The sequence below is a fragment of the Vicia villosa genome, linkage group LG3 (genome assembly GCF_029867415.1).
Source record: "Vicia villosa cultivar HV-30 ecotype Madison, WI linkage group LG3, Vvil1.0, whole genome shotgun sequence".
NCBI classification, from domain to species: domain Eukaryota; kingdom Viridiplantae; phylum Streptophyta; class Magnoliopsida; order Fabales; family Fabaceae; genus Vicia; species Vicia villosa.
The window spans coordinates 23743366-23758042 of NC_081182.1; positions in this window are offsets into that span (position 1 = coordinate 23743366).

Sequence of the window (14677 nt, forward strand, 5' to 3'; positions counted from 1 at the left end):
AACACCCAGTAAATAAACAAACAAACGCAGGCTAGGATCGACTCACTAAGGATGGACCAGCAACAGGTCTAGCAACATCCCCAGCAGAGTCGCCAGCTGTCGCACGCTCGCGAAAAATGAACAGAGTCGCCACCAATATATTTATCCCATAAGGGAAAGGAATACCGGATAACCTACAAAGGAAGGAACAGGGTCTTGCGACCAGAGAATCAAGGTACGGGAGTCGGTTACGCGAGGGGAAGGTATTAGCACCCCTCACGCCCATCGTACTCGATGGTATCCACCTATGTTTGTTTCTATCTAAAGGGTGTGTAACTATGTCTATGTCTAAATGCGAAATGAATGCAAAATGTAGGGAAAATAAAGAATTGTACTCGCACGGGCCCTACCCCGCTGCCTACGTATCCTTTTCAGGAATCAGAGTTACCGTAGCTCGGCTAACGATTTTCTGTTTGTTTTTGTGTTTTTTAGTTGGGCGGAGTCAACGTTCACGTTCTTGCATAAGGGATCGCCTACGATGCGTACGAACGGAAATGACATTGCCCTTAGGTGCCAACGAGGCAAAAGGAAAAGAAATGATTGGTTTGTGTCTTTTAGCGTAGATGAGTGGTGAACAGTTCCCAATACCGGGCCACTCACCACTTTCTCTACTTTGCTTTAGTCTGAACCATTGTTAGATGTTTTAAAGTGTTTTTGGTTGTGTGTTTTTTAAGGGAATTTACTTCACGATTCGAATCACATAAAATGTATAATGATCGAGAAGCAGATTAGAGAATGAATCCCACTCACTTCTATCCCATTATGTAATGTTTGAGAAACAGATTAGAGAATGAATCTCACTCATTTCTCTCCCATTAATTAATGTTTGAGAAACAGATTAGAGAATGAATCCCACTCGTTTCTCTCCCATTAAGTAGCGACCGAGAAACAGATTAGGGAATGAATCCCACTCGTTTCTATGCCACTAAGTGATTGAGAAATAGATTAGGGAATGAATCCCACTCATTTCTCTATCACTTGCTTAATGTGATTCGCATCTTCCTTTTATTAATGTTTTAAAGAGTTGAAAAGAAAAAGAATGCAATAGGGAACTAATCTTAAATGCTAATCTAAGTTGTCTATACAAGTCTAAATCCTAATGTTAACATCTAAACTAAATTCTAAGGGGAAGAAAGTTGTTTTAACAACTAAGGGCATTTTGGACGATTCACATGCATGGGAAATATTCATAAAAAGAAAAAAAGAGTTAAAATCTACGTTATTCACAAAGATATTCACAAACAACTCTATCTCTATTTCACGCAAGAGAGTTAATTGAATTATCAAGGAAATCTATTATTTACTTATGACTTTTTAGGTGAAAAAGAATCTATTAAAATTCTAAGAAACTACTAACTAAAAGTCAATTAAAAGAAATTAAAATTTCTAGAGAAATATAATTGGTTAGGAAAATGTTTTGTGGTTCTTTTGTATTTAAAGAAAATCCAATTAATAGGCAAAAGAATTAAAGAAAAATCAATTATATTTTTTATTAACAGCCAGGGGGTGCAAAAGCATTTTTTACATGAATCAAAATCTAGTTATAGCAAAAATAGGCTTAAAACAGGGGGTGTGGGGAACAAGCAGCGCTGGGGCCCAGTCCAATAGGGCGCATGGTGCATCAGTCATAGCAAGGGTGTATTCAGAAAGCAATTAAGGCCCAGATCCATCACATTACTTGTTTCATTACATCAATTTTTTTAAGCATGCACTAATGTTATTGAAACGTGACAAAAATAAAACGAACATAGCATCAATCGGTCACCTTCACCTTAAGTGACAAAAGGACAAAAGAATACCATGGACCAATTAGAGCAAGCCACTTCAACATCTAATCATTTGAATAAGATAAAGATTAACAACTAAATGGGAACAAGATCCAATGGGACCATGCCACGTCTGCAGCTGAAGTAAAACATAACAAAAGGACTCGGCCGCCGGAGACGTTCACCGATCATCTTCTCCGGTGACTCTCGCGGCGGCGCCACACATGCCACGTCCAGAAAATCTTCAAATCACCATCACCTTGCTCGGAATTTCCCGTAGATTCCGGATCTATCCTTAGATTTCATTAGTTCTTTCTCTAACTCCATAACTGAACCTAGATCTAAAACCCTAACCTAAACAAACTTCAACAAACCGCGCTCTAAGCCTAACAGCGTGCACATGTTCACGAGTCGAATTCACACATTAGATTAAACACATATACCAGCAAGCATTTCATCCGAAAATGAAGTCTCATAATCACAAGATGCATGATATTTCGTTTATGGCTTATAGTGACGAAAGAGACTCAAGGAACTTACCTGAGCAAGCTTTGAACACAGATGTATGCCTCAAGTCGCGCGCTCCACGTAGCTATCGAAGATCTTGGAGTAGGTCTTCAAATCTTTAGCTTCAACTTTGAGAGGTAGCCTCAAAGTGTAGTATGCATATCGTAGAGGAGCAAAGCTTCAAGATGACACCATGACTGCAGAGCAAGGGTTGGGAACGAGATGTGAAAGTATGGATGATGTGCAGCGGCCGGAGTTGGTTGAGATTGTCAGTTACGGTGGCCGGAGTTAGTTGTGAGGTTGGTTGCGATGGTGGAAAGGGTTGCCGGAGTGAGGAAAGAGTGAGAGGGAAATGAACGAGGGAAAGTGTGGAGAATGACTCGTGAGTGAGAGGGAGTGAATGAATATGGAGTGAGAGTGCTTTTTTCAGAAAAAAAAATCTCCTTGAGTGTGTGAGGTGTTCTTGTTTATATATGGTAAGTAGGAGATAGGTGGTGGGGATTTCTTGGATATGGGACTTGTGAGTGAGCACCTTGCAGCAGCATAGTTTCCCTCGATGCGGGACACTAGAGTGTAGCTTGCAGCATGAGTTCCTTTGGTTTTCTTTAGTGTGGGACTTGGTTTGGTGTGTATTGTAGTGCAATGCTTAGTGAACAAGTATACCTCATGGAGTAAGTCTTATGCATGCTTTTGTAAGCTGAGTCTTTGCATGGCTATGTGTGGCAATGTGTTGGTGTTGTGGAATTTATGCTGCAGCAACAATGTACATGCATGCCTATGATCATAATGCTTCATGCACCTCACTTTGAGGGTTGATATCTCTCTCCATGTGTGACCAAATGATGCAAGGTTGGTATCATGGCCAAGAGGGCATGGGGGGAAGCAAGGTTGGTGTTGGAGGTATCTCAAAATGAAGCCTAGAAGTGTGAGAAAAATGATCATGAACACATGTAATTCCCACTGCCCCAGCCCTTGCGCGCAGACAGCCTTGCTCTAGCCCGTGACTCCTTCAGCATGTAGTTTGGTAGGAGCATGACTTTGAGGGCTTCTATCTGGATCAATGCATGTCCAAAACTAGTGACACCGGGCTCAATAGATAGGGGACATGTCAAGGAACAATTCAACATCAAGCTTGTTCAGGATGGTGACTTGTGGAGGAAGAAACACGCATTGACATTTGGCCCACCATGTGTTTGACAAAAAGCCTTGCGCATGCCTTAAACTTCTGCTCAGCCAGACGCATCATTGCGACTTGATGAGGGCACGACTTTGAAGACTTGTATCTCATTCAATATTTGCTCAATTGTCCCAATTCTGGTTTCAATGGATAGATGATATGGCAAAGAAGAGGATGATACCAAGTTTGCATTCACATCACTTCTGCAGAGCTCTAAAAATGGCTGGGGATTTGGCATGCCATGTGTTTGTGAAAATGCCAGGTCATGACCTGACTGATGACCTAGAATATGACTTGGTTCAAATGAGTTTCCAGCAACTTCACACTACTTTAACTCTTCATACAAGCTTCAAATGAAAAAGTGTCCAACTACAAAGTTGTTCTTCTCCATGAAAGGAACAACTTTGATGTTGGAGATTTCTCCAAAAAATGCCATCTGCCACGTGTAAATCAGGGCTGAAGTGGACTGCTCAACAAGATTCCAAAACACCCAAAATTTTTCTAAGTGTTGGAATTTTGCCTTTTTACTATTTTTTCCCAACTTTTTGCTGAACTCCCGATTTTATCCATTCTTCGACTTTTCTTAATTAATTTTCCACCTCAAGTCAATATTTGAATAATTCTTCTGATTTTGACCCCAAAAGTCAGCTGTTCCGATTTTTCCGACTATTGATGAAATTCCCGATTAAATCTCCTCCAGTCGATTACAGTCAAACAAACACATCCACCTAGTCAATATGAGAACTTTTCCACACATAGAAGCCATTCTTGATTAAAAGTCGACCAGAAAGTCAACTGGTTGACTTTGGCCAAAGAAAACCTGATTTAAGGAACCAGATGACTTGCAGGCTTGTACCTTTCAATCAATGCCTTTAATTGAGATTGAGAAAAACCCTAAGCCAGGAGGGCTTCAAATGAACAGGGATCCACATGATTATACCTCAGTCTCCTTATTCTATGATCACCATTCTTTGCAATGGAGCTTTTTCTTGATAACCCTTTGAATAGCACCAATGATATGAATGCATGGATATGGATCATGACCTAAGTGATGCATGTACGTGAATGCAAAGCCTGAGCCAGTTAGAAGTTAAAGGGTAGGACAAATTTGGGGTATGACAAAGAAGAAACAAACGTTAGTTAATCAATTTATTTCTTTTTTCTTTTTGCTTCTTTTTTCTTTGCCTCATTTGGGCTTACAAGACAGAAATAAAATAAATGATCCTTCAGGTCTCCCGTGGACGCTTTCTCTTTGCCCCCAGGAATGTGTTGATCTGCTGTTCTTCTTGAAGCTGTCCGGTGAGCTCCAATATCCTTCTCTCATAGTCCTGACAGTATGATTTGAAGGTGTCTCTTTCCTCTTTGAGTTGAACCCAAGATTTTTGCAACTCTTCTAGGTCAGTTGGCATATCCGGGTGTAGAATAACTTGAGGTTCATATCCTTCGACCTCTGGTTCAATAGTCACAGGTAGAATAGCAGGATATGGCATAAGGAGTTTCTGAGCATGAGTGCGGACCCATCTGAGGTAGGGTTCCATAGGAATAGAATTCCATTGCCCCAGAGTTTTGCTTTCTATTCTATAGACACTGCCCCATGCATGTATGAACCTTCGTCGGTGTCTATGAGAATCATTCTCGTAATCAAACACAACGCCATGGATAATCATGTCATGAGGACCGTTGCTCCTTGCATATCCGAATTGGCGTAGAGCTAAAGAGGGATTGTAAGTGATGCCTCCTTTGATGCCAAGGAGTGGCACATTAGGGTACTCTCCACAATGATCAATGATAGTAATGTCTCTTTGAAAGAAGTTGTTCCACCGGATATCTGAATGAGACAAAGACATAATCCTGCGAGACCAATGCATTCTTTGTTCATTTCTCAACACTGATCGGGGAAGATGAAATATAAACCACCTAGCCAGTAGTGGTATACAGCACATGAGAGTTCCTCGTTTCTTCATGGTACGAGTGTGTAGAGAATGTAGAATGTCTCCCAGCAATGTTGGTACCGGGTTACGGATTAGGAAAAGGTTGATGATGTGTACACTTATGAACTGGTCGGGATTAGGGAATAAAACCAACCCATAGATCAAAAGTGCCATAACTTCCTCAAAAGCTGGATAACTTTTGTTTTCTAGCAGTAGTCGAGCCTTTTCCAATAAGAACTTGGCAAGTAAACCCTTAACTCCACTTTTTGTTTCCCAATTGGACTCGATTTCTGATTTCCGCAGATGTAAAGCAGCAACAATGACTTCAGGTTTTGGAATCCTTTCTAAACCAGTGAAAGGTAATTGATCTCGAATAGGTAATCTAATTAGTTCAGAGAATTCTTCCAAAGTGGGTACCAACTGGTAATCAGGAAAGGTAAAGCAATGATGTTCAGGGTCAAAGAACTGGAACAGGACCCGTATCATGTCTTCTTCAAATTTTGAAGTAACCAAATGGAGTAGGTGACCATGCTTTTCAGTCAATTGAACATTCCTGGGGAATTCTGACACTAAGTCTTTTAGTTCAGATGGTACCGTTGAGATGTTGATTCGGATGTAATCTTTGGTGGCGGGAGCCATTACCTGCAAAAACAAAGGTAAACTCTTTGATCCTTGAAGTGTTTGGTGCAAAAATGATATGCTTATGATGCAAACATGTGGCACACAAAAACAAATCAAACAATAGCCTTAGGTTTAAAGGCTTGTATGAAGCTGATAGGTGATACCCTCCCCACTGAAGTTGAGTTGGTTAAAACCTGTCCTAGAATTGGATTCGGGTTCTATGATCCTTGGAAGTAACATCTCAATACGGCGCTCGAGCGGCCGATCAAAATATTCCTCGAGGATAACTAACTTCGATCAATTTCAAAGCTAGCCACTTAAAAGGCCACAAGTCAAGTTCAACTAAAAAGGTTCTAAGACAAATTAGTGTTTAATGACATTTCGGAAGCCTAATATACTCCTTGATCATTTTCAAGGGACATCAGTATAAACCAAAGTATCGCACTAACGATGACTACCAGATCAACCGTATCAGTACATGCCGTACAGTTTCCTTGGTCTATTGTCATATACTTAAGGTATCTCGAGATTCGGGTTAGAATCTTTCACACAAGCAAAATACCCAAACAAACCTTTGAAAAATAGAGCAATCAAGTCAATCAATTGAAAACATCGAAGTGATCTATTCTCTTAAGGTAACCCCTTTTGAAAACATTTTGTTTTTGAAAGTATCTCCCCAGCAGAGTCGCCAGTTCTGTGGACCTCCGATTTTTTTTAATACCGGGCCATACCTCTGATCTGTAGAGATACGTGAACTGACTCTTTTTTGTCGCTTAATGCTTTCGCATTTTGGAAATTCACAGAGTCGCCACCGACCTTTTATTTTATCCAATTAAGGAAAGGTTTATAAAAGAAACAGAAAAAAGACCTTTAAGAAATTCTGGGTAAGGGGGTAGGTTATACAAAGGGAAGGTGTTAGCACCCTTTGTATCCATGGTTATCCATGGGCTCTTAAGTTTGCTTAGCTCACTTGTCTTTCGATCACTTTTCAATTGCTCTGAAATTGCTCATATGTGGCTTCAAATACTTTTGTAAATTGAATTTTGTAATGATCCGTGTGTGGATGTATACAAAATGCTTGTTTATCTTTCGAAAGATGTTTTGAAAAGAACGTTAACTTTGTAATAACCCGTGTTTGGATGTATACAAAGTATTGTCTTTTTTTGAAAGTTTTGAAAAATCAACAGTGTATGAGAATTTTGTTTGTTTTGATTTGAGCAAGCAAACTAGGAGGTCTACCCTGAGTTGTAAGGTCTTTATCCTATTTCCTTTAAAAATCTATCCTTTCACCGGATATAAAAGCAAGGTTCGATTTTGTACTCAAAACAGTGGAATTTTGACTTTGATTTTGAAAGGAATGAGAAGGGATTACCTTAAGAGGTGCAAGTGTGATTGTGATTGGATTCAGATATTTATCTTTGAAGTTAGTGATCTAACGGTTCCATTTTATCTTTGACATACACGCAGTTTATATGTGCTGGAAATTAAAATGCGGAAATGTAAAGTGCGGAAAGTAAATCTACGCTATTACATCGATTGTGCAGGAAACGTAAACTAGCCTATTTACATGAATTTGACATCCTATACATTTATCTAGGAATTTTAAATTGCAAGAAAAATAAAAGGCATGTTTTTGGAATTTTTATGATTGGTTTTAATTATAATTAATGCATGATTAATTAAATTAAAATGAAAAAAAGATGAAAATAGATTTAAACCTAGAAATTAAGTTTAAAATATGTACAAAATATTTGTTAATTAATTTTAAAACAAAACTAATTTTTTTGGAATTTTTGAAATTGATTGGAAATTGATTAAGCTAATTAATACATAATTATACAAATAATTATACAAATAATTAAAACTTAAAAAGAAAATTATTCAAAATATGTACAAAATTAGTTTATAATATATAAACAATATTTAACACAAAGAACAATTTTTTTTATGATTTTTTGATTGGTTAGAATAATTAAAAAGCCAATATATAAATATATACTAATTAATTATGTAAAATATTGAAATTATGAAGAAAAATAAAATATTTTTATTTCAAAAAATAGTATATTATTTTAGGAGTATAAAAATATTTTTTTGTGTATTTTTTGGATTTTTAAAACTATTTTTAATTAATTTAACAAAGAAATTAAAACAAAATAGAAAATAAAATAGAAAATAAAAGGATACTGATCCTGTATGGAAATTAAATGAGGGAGTATGATATGCGTGCGTGTTCTGAGGCGTTGGATGAGTTGATGGATGGATCAGAAGGCCCAGATGGTGAGGGACCATAGCACGTGGAACACCTGCAAAACACTGAATTCCAAGTCAGTTTAAAAAACACGCGCGCGCCTCCCAGCGAATCAGAGGGCACCACGCATCATCTTCAACCTTCAGATGGGTTTTCACACCGTTCATTTGCAGGTGGTGTAAAAAACCCAATCTTTTACACCTGGTAATAATAGCGAATACAAGCAAACGTGAGTATAAATTTGGCGCGATGGTATGGTTGAGTTCGTATTGTTCATGCGAACTCAATGGTACTATTCAGAACCTGTAATTTTGCCTAATTTAGAAAACCCTAATTTTGGGATGAAGAACCCTAAAATGGTGGTTTCGTGTATACGCATCTAAAACTTAATTAAAGCTCCAGAAATGATCTACACCTCAAACCAAACTCAATAGTATGTCTACATCTTGTTAAACATGTGTGAATAGCCAGATACGAATTGATTTTAGTTTGAACAATTTTTGACCTGTGTAGCTCGATTCAAGGCTTGTAATTGATTGAGATAGTTTCAGTGATGTTCAAGGAAGGTGTATGAATGCTTAGTTTGTATTGAAATGAGCAGAAATTACAAATTCGAATTTGAGTTTTCTTTGAATTTTTTCAAGTGATTACAAAGGTGTTATGCTTAGCTTTGCTTCTGAACTTGTCCCCCCCTTTGGTTGCTGAACTAAGATAGCTTATTTATAAGCTATGTGTGCTTAGAATTGAAGCTAATATGTAGCTAGTTGCCTTTGTTGAAATCTTGCATTCTTTAATATTAAAAAAGCTTGAATTCTTGACCAAGTCACCTTGCCTTCAATGCACCTGCCTTGCCCTTTACTTCTCTGCAGAAAGATGAAGATTCTTTGGGGTGAGTCATGCTTGATTTGTAAGCTACCATTTATCCATGCATTTTCCTTTTAATTTTAATCTTAAAGTAAGATAAAATCATGCAAAAATGGATAAAAAAAAGGTATGGGCTTAGTCTTGGTCGTGGGAGGCCCATAGTAACATGGAAATGATGTTTGAATGCTGAAAACTTGGCCCCATTTGGAAAAAATGCCATTTTGAACAATGTTGATTTCATGTATTTTCCCAAAATTTAGCCAACTTCAACAAGGTGTAAATCCTTCAATTTTTGCCATATGAAGGAGATCTTGCACTTTTTGGAAACCTCAAAGAGTCCTCTAACCAATTCCTTTGGTCTCATGTCAAAATGATTTTTGAAGCTCCTTGTGTGTCCTTTTGAAAAAAGTGTCTTTTTGTTGACTTTGAAAATGACTTGTAATGTCTTTGATCATATTTTTCAAATGGTGAATCCAATGACCATGGGATCAATGGCATTTGAAAGATAATTGAATTTCCTTCAAAACAAGCTTTGGTTTGAATTTTTTGGATGAAGGATGAGAGAGTTATGATCAGTCAAAGTTGAGTTGACTTTTCAGGCAAAAACCCTAATTTTGAATCTTAGGGTTTTGTTGATTTTTGATCTTTCCTTGATGAATTATGATCATCCAATGATCAAATGATGAATCCTTTGACAAAATATGGACTTTGACAAAAAATTTCATTTTTGACTGTCTGTTGACTTTTTTGGTCAAACGGGTCGTCTGTTGACTGTTTGAGCTGCTGACGGTGCGTCTGAGTGATTTGAAGTTTGAAAATTTGTATGATGGTACTTTGAGATATATGGATGTGTATGAAATCCATTTGAGCTCTCAAAAACTTGTTGCTCCTGTAAAAACAAGAAAAACCCTAGTCAGGGACTGTTTATGTAGGAGACAGTTAAGCGTACCTGATTTTTGTGCAGTGTTGAGTCTCTGCTAATCGCGTGATATTCAGAAGACTTCTAGAACAAAAATCTTGGAATTTTGAATTGTGAAAGATTGATTTGATTGATGGTACAAAACACTGAGAATTGTACTGCCAGCAGTTTGGCTGTCAACTGACTGTTCAGGTATTGATGTAGCAGTTAGAGTGAAAAATCAACAGTCAAAGTTAATTTTCTTTTTTGTTGTTTTTTGTTTTTGTTTTATGTAAAAAATGAAAGTTTATTTACATGACTTGTTAGAAAAACACAGACATAATAAATAACTAATATTTACGGTATGCGGGCAAAATTACCGATAATAACCCTGAAAATCATTTAATGCTCAGAAATAGGAATATTTGACTGGCAGAAAACACACAAAATATTATCTTAGTAATTAAGCAATATTATGGCAAATAGTACAACATTTAATACTGACAGTACAAATATCACATACTATATTGAACAGTACGACGAATAAACGGTACATTTAAGAAATAAGAAATACGGCAAATTTTAAGAATGACGATTAATGACCCATGCTATGAACAATAACATGTAGATGATTGGGAGTGCAACCATTGCAGGTCCACACTCTTCAGGACTATGCAGGCAGAAGAAAGTCATGATCACCGTAGCAATGGTGATGACTGTAAGAAACAGTGTCTCTATCCACTTTGCCATTCTTGTTAGGGAAGAAGAGAAAATAGATATGAGGTAGGAATTTGAAAGATGAGTTGGAATTTGATGTGAGATTTTATGGAAGAAAATGAGAGGTATTTATAGAATGGAAAGAAGGAAAGAGACGTTGGGGAATGATGTGATTCCGTACAAAAGGAAAATTTGAGTGGAAGTAAGATTTGAAAGAAAGAGTATGATAGTGTTGAAAAAAGAGAGATTTGATTTTTGAAAAAGAGATTTGAAAAGATTTTTGCAAATAATGGAATATAGTACAAAAATTAGTGGGAAACAAAAGATAATAATAATCTACTTGTTACCAGTACAGTCTGAGTTTCCTGATTCTGCGCCTGCAAAAAGATTTAACTCTGTACCAATTGTGTCAGTACTATTTATCTGTAAATAAATAAATAGCATGTGTGAAGTAATAAACAGTATTTGGTGTTTGCGTAAGAATAAATTCAACTGCAAGCCAAATTACTGTATAAGAAAGATTCTAAAAACTAAGTATTTCATATGTCAGGATATCTGTTGAAATAAAAATCCATGATTATATGAGACCCTTAATTTTCAGATTGGAGTTTTCTTGAAAAATATGTGGGCAAATTTTGGGGTATAACACGTATGACTATGATTTATGCTATTTGACACATCTTGATGTCATTGTAATTTTGATGTTTGATCTTATCTTGAAGATGCTCAGCTGGGGATTTATGATTTCTGCTTGGGGACGATCAGTAACTTGATGTACCCTGATTAGGGATTAGAGATATTAATACACCATGTTGGAGAAGAGCAAAGTGTTGGAGAACCGGTAGTGTTGAAGATGTAAACTCTGTTGGGGAGCCAGGTCTTTGTCGGGACGTGTATGTTTGAAGATATCTTCTTGTGAATTGCTCTGTGGGGATATGATCTTGTGAAATCGGAGTTGTGGGAAGGCATGGATGCCTTGAACATTGCCCCCGGTAATATAGTAACTACCATTCCTGGATTTGATTAGGACACACCGCTGAGTATTGATCAAGATGTTAAATTGGTCTTGCATAAATTTGCCCCTGCTAGTAGGGACTTTGGAAAGATTCGCCTTGCGAGGACTTTATGAGATGTGCACTATGGGCGACATGCCCCTAGTAATCGTAAACTTAGGATGATGCCCCTGACTGATCGAGCGATGGCTTCAGACCCACTTGGGTGCATGCCCCTGAATGTTTGGCTTTTGGGAAATTCTTAGAATCTTGACTTGATTGCCCCAGATTGATCGGGAAAAGCGTGTCATGGCCCTCGTATACGTAGGAGACATTGCTTCTCGGAGTATTCTTGTCCGTCGGGATAACTTTCAGTCATTAGTTGTACCCTGTGCAAATTCTTTCTGTTGCTAACATTTGAAATTATGTAGCAGAATCTGTTTAATAATGAATTCATGAGATGCAATGCATACGTCTGTCTTGAGTTTTTGAAAAACATTAAAAATGGAAATGTAAAAGCGTGATGTTTATAAAAACGTGATATCAACTCAGCACTTTTGGTAAACCTTAAGGAGTCAGGATACCTTTTGGTGACAGTATGCTTTCGAACTAACCATGCTTCAGTTAGGACTTTCAAGGGATGTAACGTGGCTTGGTTCACGGTTTAAGAAACAAAGGATAAAGGCTCAAAATTTTATTTATACCCATCCCAATTTTCGTGATGTCCTTCAATCCTATGCTCAGTTAACTTTGTGTTTCAGCTTCAGCGAATCTTGAAGTATTAATATTGATATTTGATGGTGGTTGAAGCACCAGAAGTTTATTTGGACAGGCAGTCCTCCTTTTTTATAATTTTTTTTGAGGATTTGTAGTGACCTCTTTTTTGACATTGATTTTGTTATCCCTAACTTTTGCCTGAACTGTTTATTTTGTGATTACAGTCAGCGGGATGTTTTGACTTTTCGATAAGTCTCTTTCATAGGTTTTGACTTAACAGCTTTTTCTTTTTGGTGGATATTGACTGCATGACTTACTGGTTGCGGGAACTCATCATTATTTGTATAAACAACAACTAGTACAATTGAGTTAACTGAGTAACTACCCTGCCCCAGGTTATGATTAAAGGTTTAATTTGTATGAGAAAGAAACTTCTACTTCTTAGGCTCAAAGGGGTTGACGAGGGATTAACATCCTTATATCTCCACTGTTTAGGAATTGAAACAATGCTTGTACATCGTCAACATAGTCCGTTCAAAAGCATACTGTGTGAGGCTGCGGTATCATTTTCGTCATCCCCCCTCAAAAGGCATACAGCTTTAGCAGGAGTCGAGTATCACAAAACATATGCAAAGTAAAGACGCAATTTAAAATGAGTGATAGCGAAATGATTTGTTCAAGACAAACATATGCAATGCACTGATGATGATTATTAAAACGGATAATGTCTATCATGAGTCAAATGTTTAAACAAACAGAAAAGTAACTTGCAAAAATGACAATAGATCTAATGATCCAAAAGTTCGTCCGTCTAGACGTCAGTCAGTCTTGTCATGACTAGGCATAGGAGCAGTGATCATCCCAGGAGTTTTCAGGAGGGTTGTATTTGATTTCTCCATCATTGATCAGATCTTGAATCTTATCCTTCAATGTCTAGCAATTGTTAGTGTCATGTTCAGGACAGTTGAAATGGTATGTGCATCTTGCATTGGGTTGATAGCCAGTAGCGGAGGTGCTAGGATTCTTAGGAGTGTCCCTCAGAGTATTCAATTCGATATTCAACAGATGTTGTAATGCTCGAGCCAACGACATATTGATCTTGGTGAATTGACGCTTAGGTACGTCTGGCTTTCTTCGTTGTTGTAGAACTGCTTCAAAAGATAGGTTGCGTTTATTACGACCTTTTTGGTTGTACATAGCATTAGCCATATGAGGCTTCTCAGGTGAGTAGAAGTCAATGATCTTGTCGTCAATTAAGTCTTGTATCCCATGCTCCAACGGTCTACAATCTTTGATATCATGGCTAGTAATGTTTGAATGATAAGCACATCTTGCATTGTATTTGTGCCTAGGAGCAGGATTGGCAGAAACTGAATACGGAGGCAATAGAGTTATCAAGCTCCGATTGAGTAATTGTTGTAGAACTTGAGACAACGGCATATGTAACGCAGTAAATGACCGCTTAAGCTTGGATCTCTGATTATCCTGACCACCTTGATGCTTATGTTGATTCTTCTCCTTCTCGATCAGAAGTGCCTTTAATTCTTCTTGCCCCTTGGCCAAGTTAAAGATCATTTCTTGGAACTGGTTGTTCTGAGCCTGAAGATTTCTAACTGATTGCTCGAGATTCATGATGTTGAAATAAACAGCGAGGAAGGATGAGAGACCTATTGTAAGAAACCTGTGATGCGATGTTATGAATGCAGATGCAATGTTTTCAAGGATCTTTAAGAAATTTAGTTTGCAATATTTAGACATTGAATCAATCCCAGCTTCATCTGAAGAACTCTGATTGTCGTCTTTGCACATCCTTCTTTGAGAATCAAGCTCACCATATCGAGTGGGTCATCGCCTCTGATTCGGGATATCTCTGCATTTGAAAGTATATGGCTAGAGGAAAATAAATCCTTTTGCCCCTTGATAGGTACTGAGTCTCTGAATCGGAAGGTATGTGGCTAGAGGAAAATAAATCCTCTTGCCCCTTAATAGGGATTCAGTTCTTGATAAGAGCACCTGAAGTTGTGCGCCTTAAATCCCTAATATCCTTGAAAGGGATAGTTAATATGCTATGTCATGATGTCATGCTAATGTAGTGCATTAAGTAAAGCATAAGGTTATAAGGACGAAATGTCCTACAAGCAAAACCTGCAAGGAAATCAAAGGGTTAGATAACAAACAAGTCACACAAGAGTCCTAA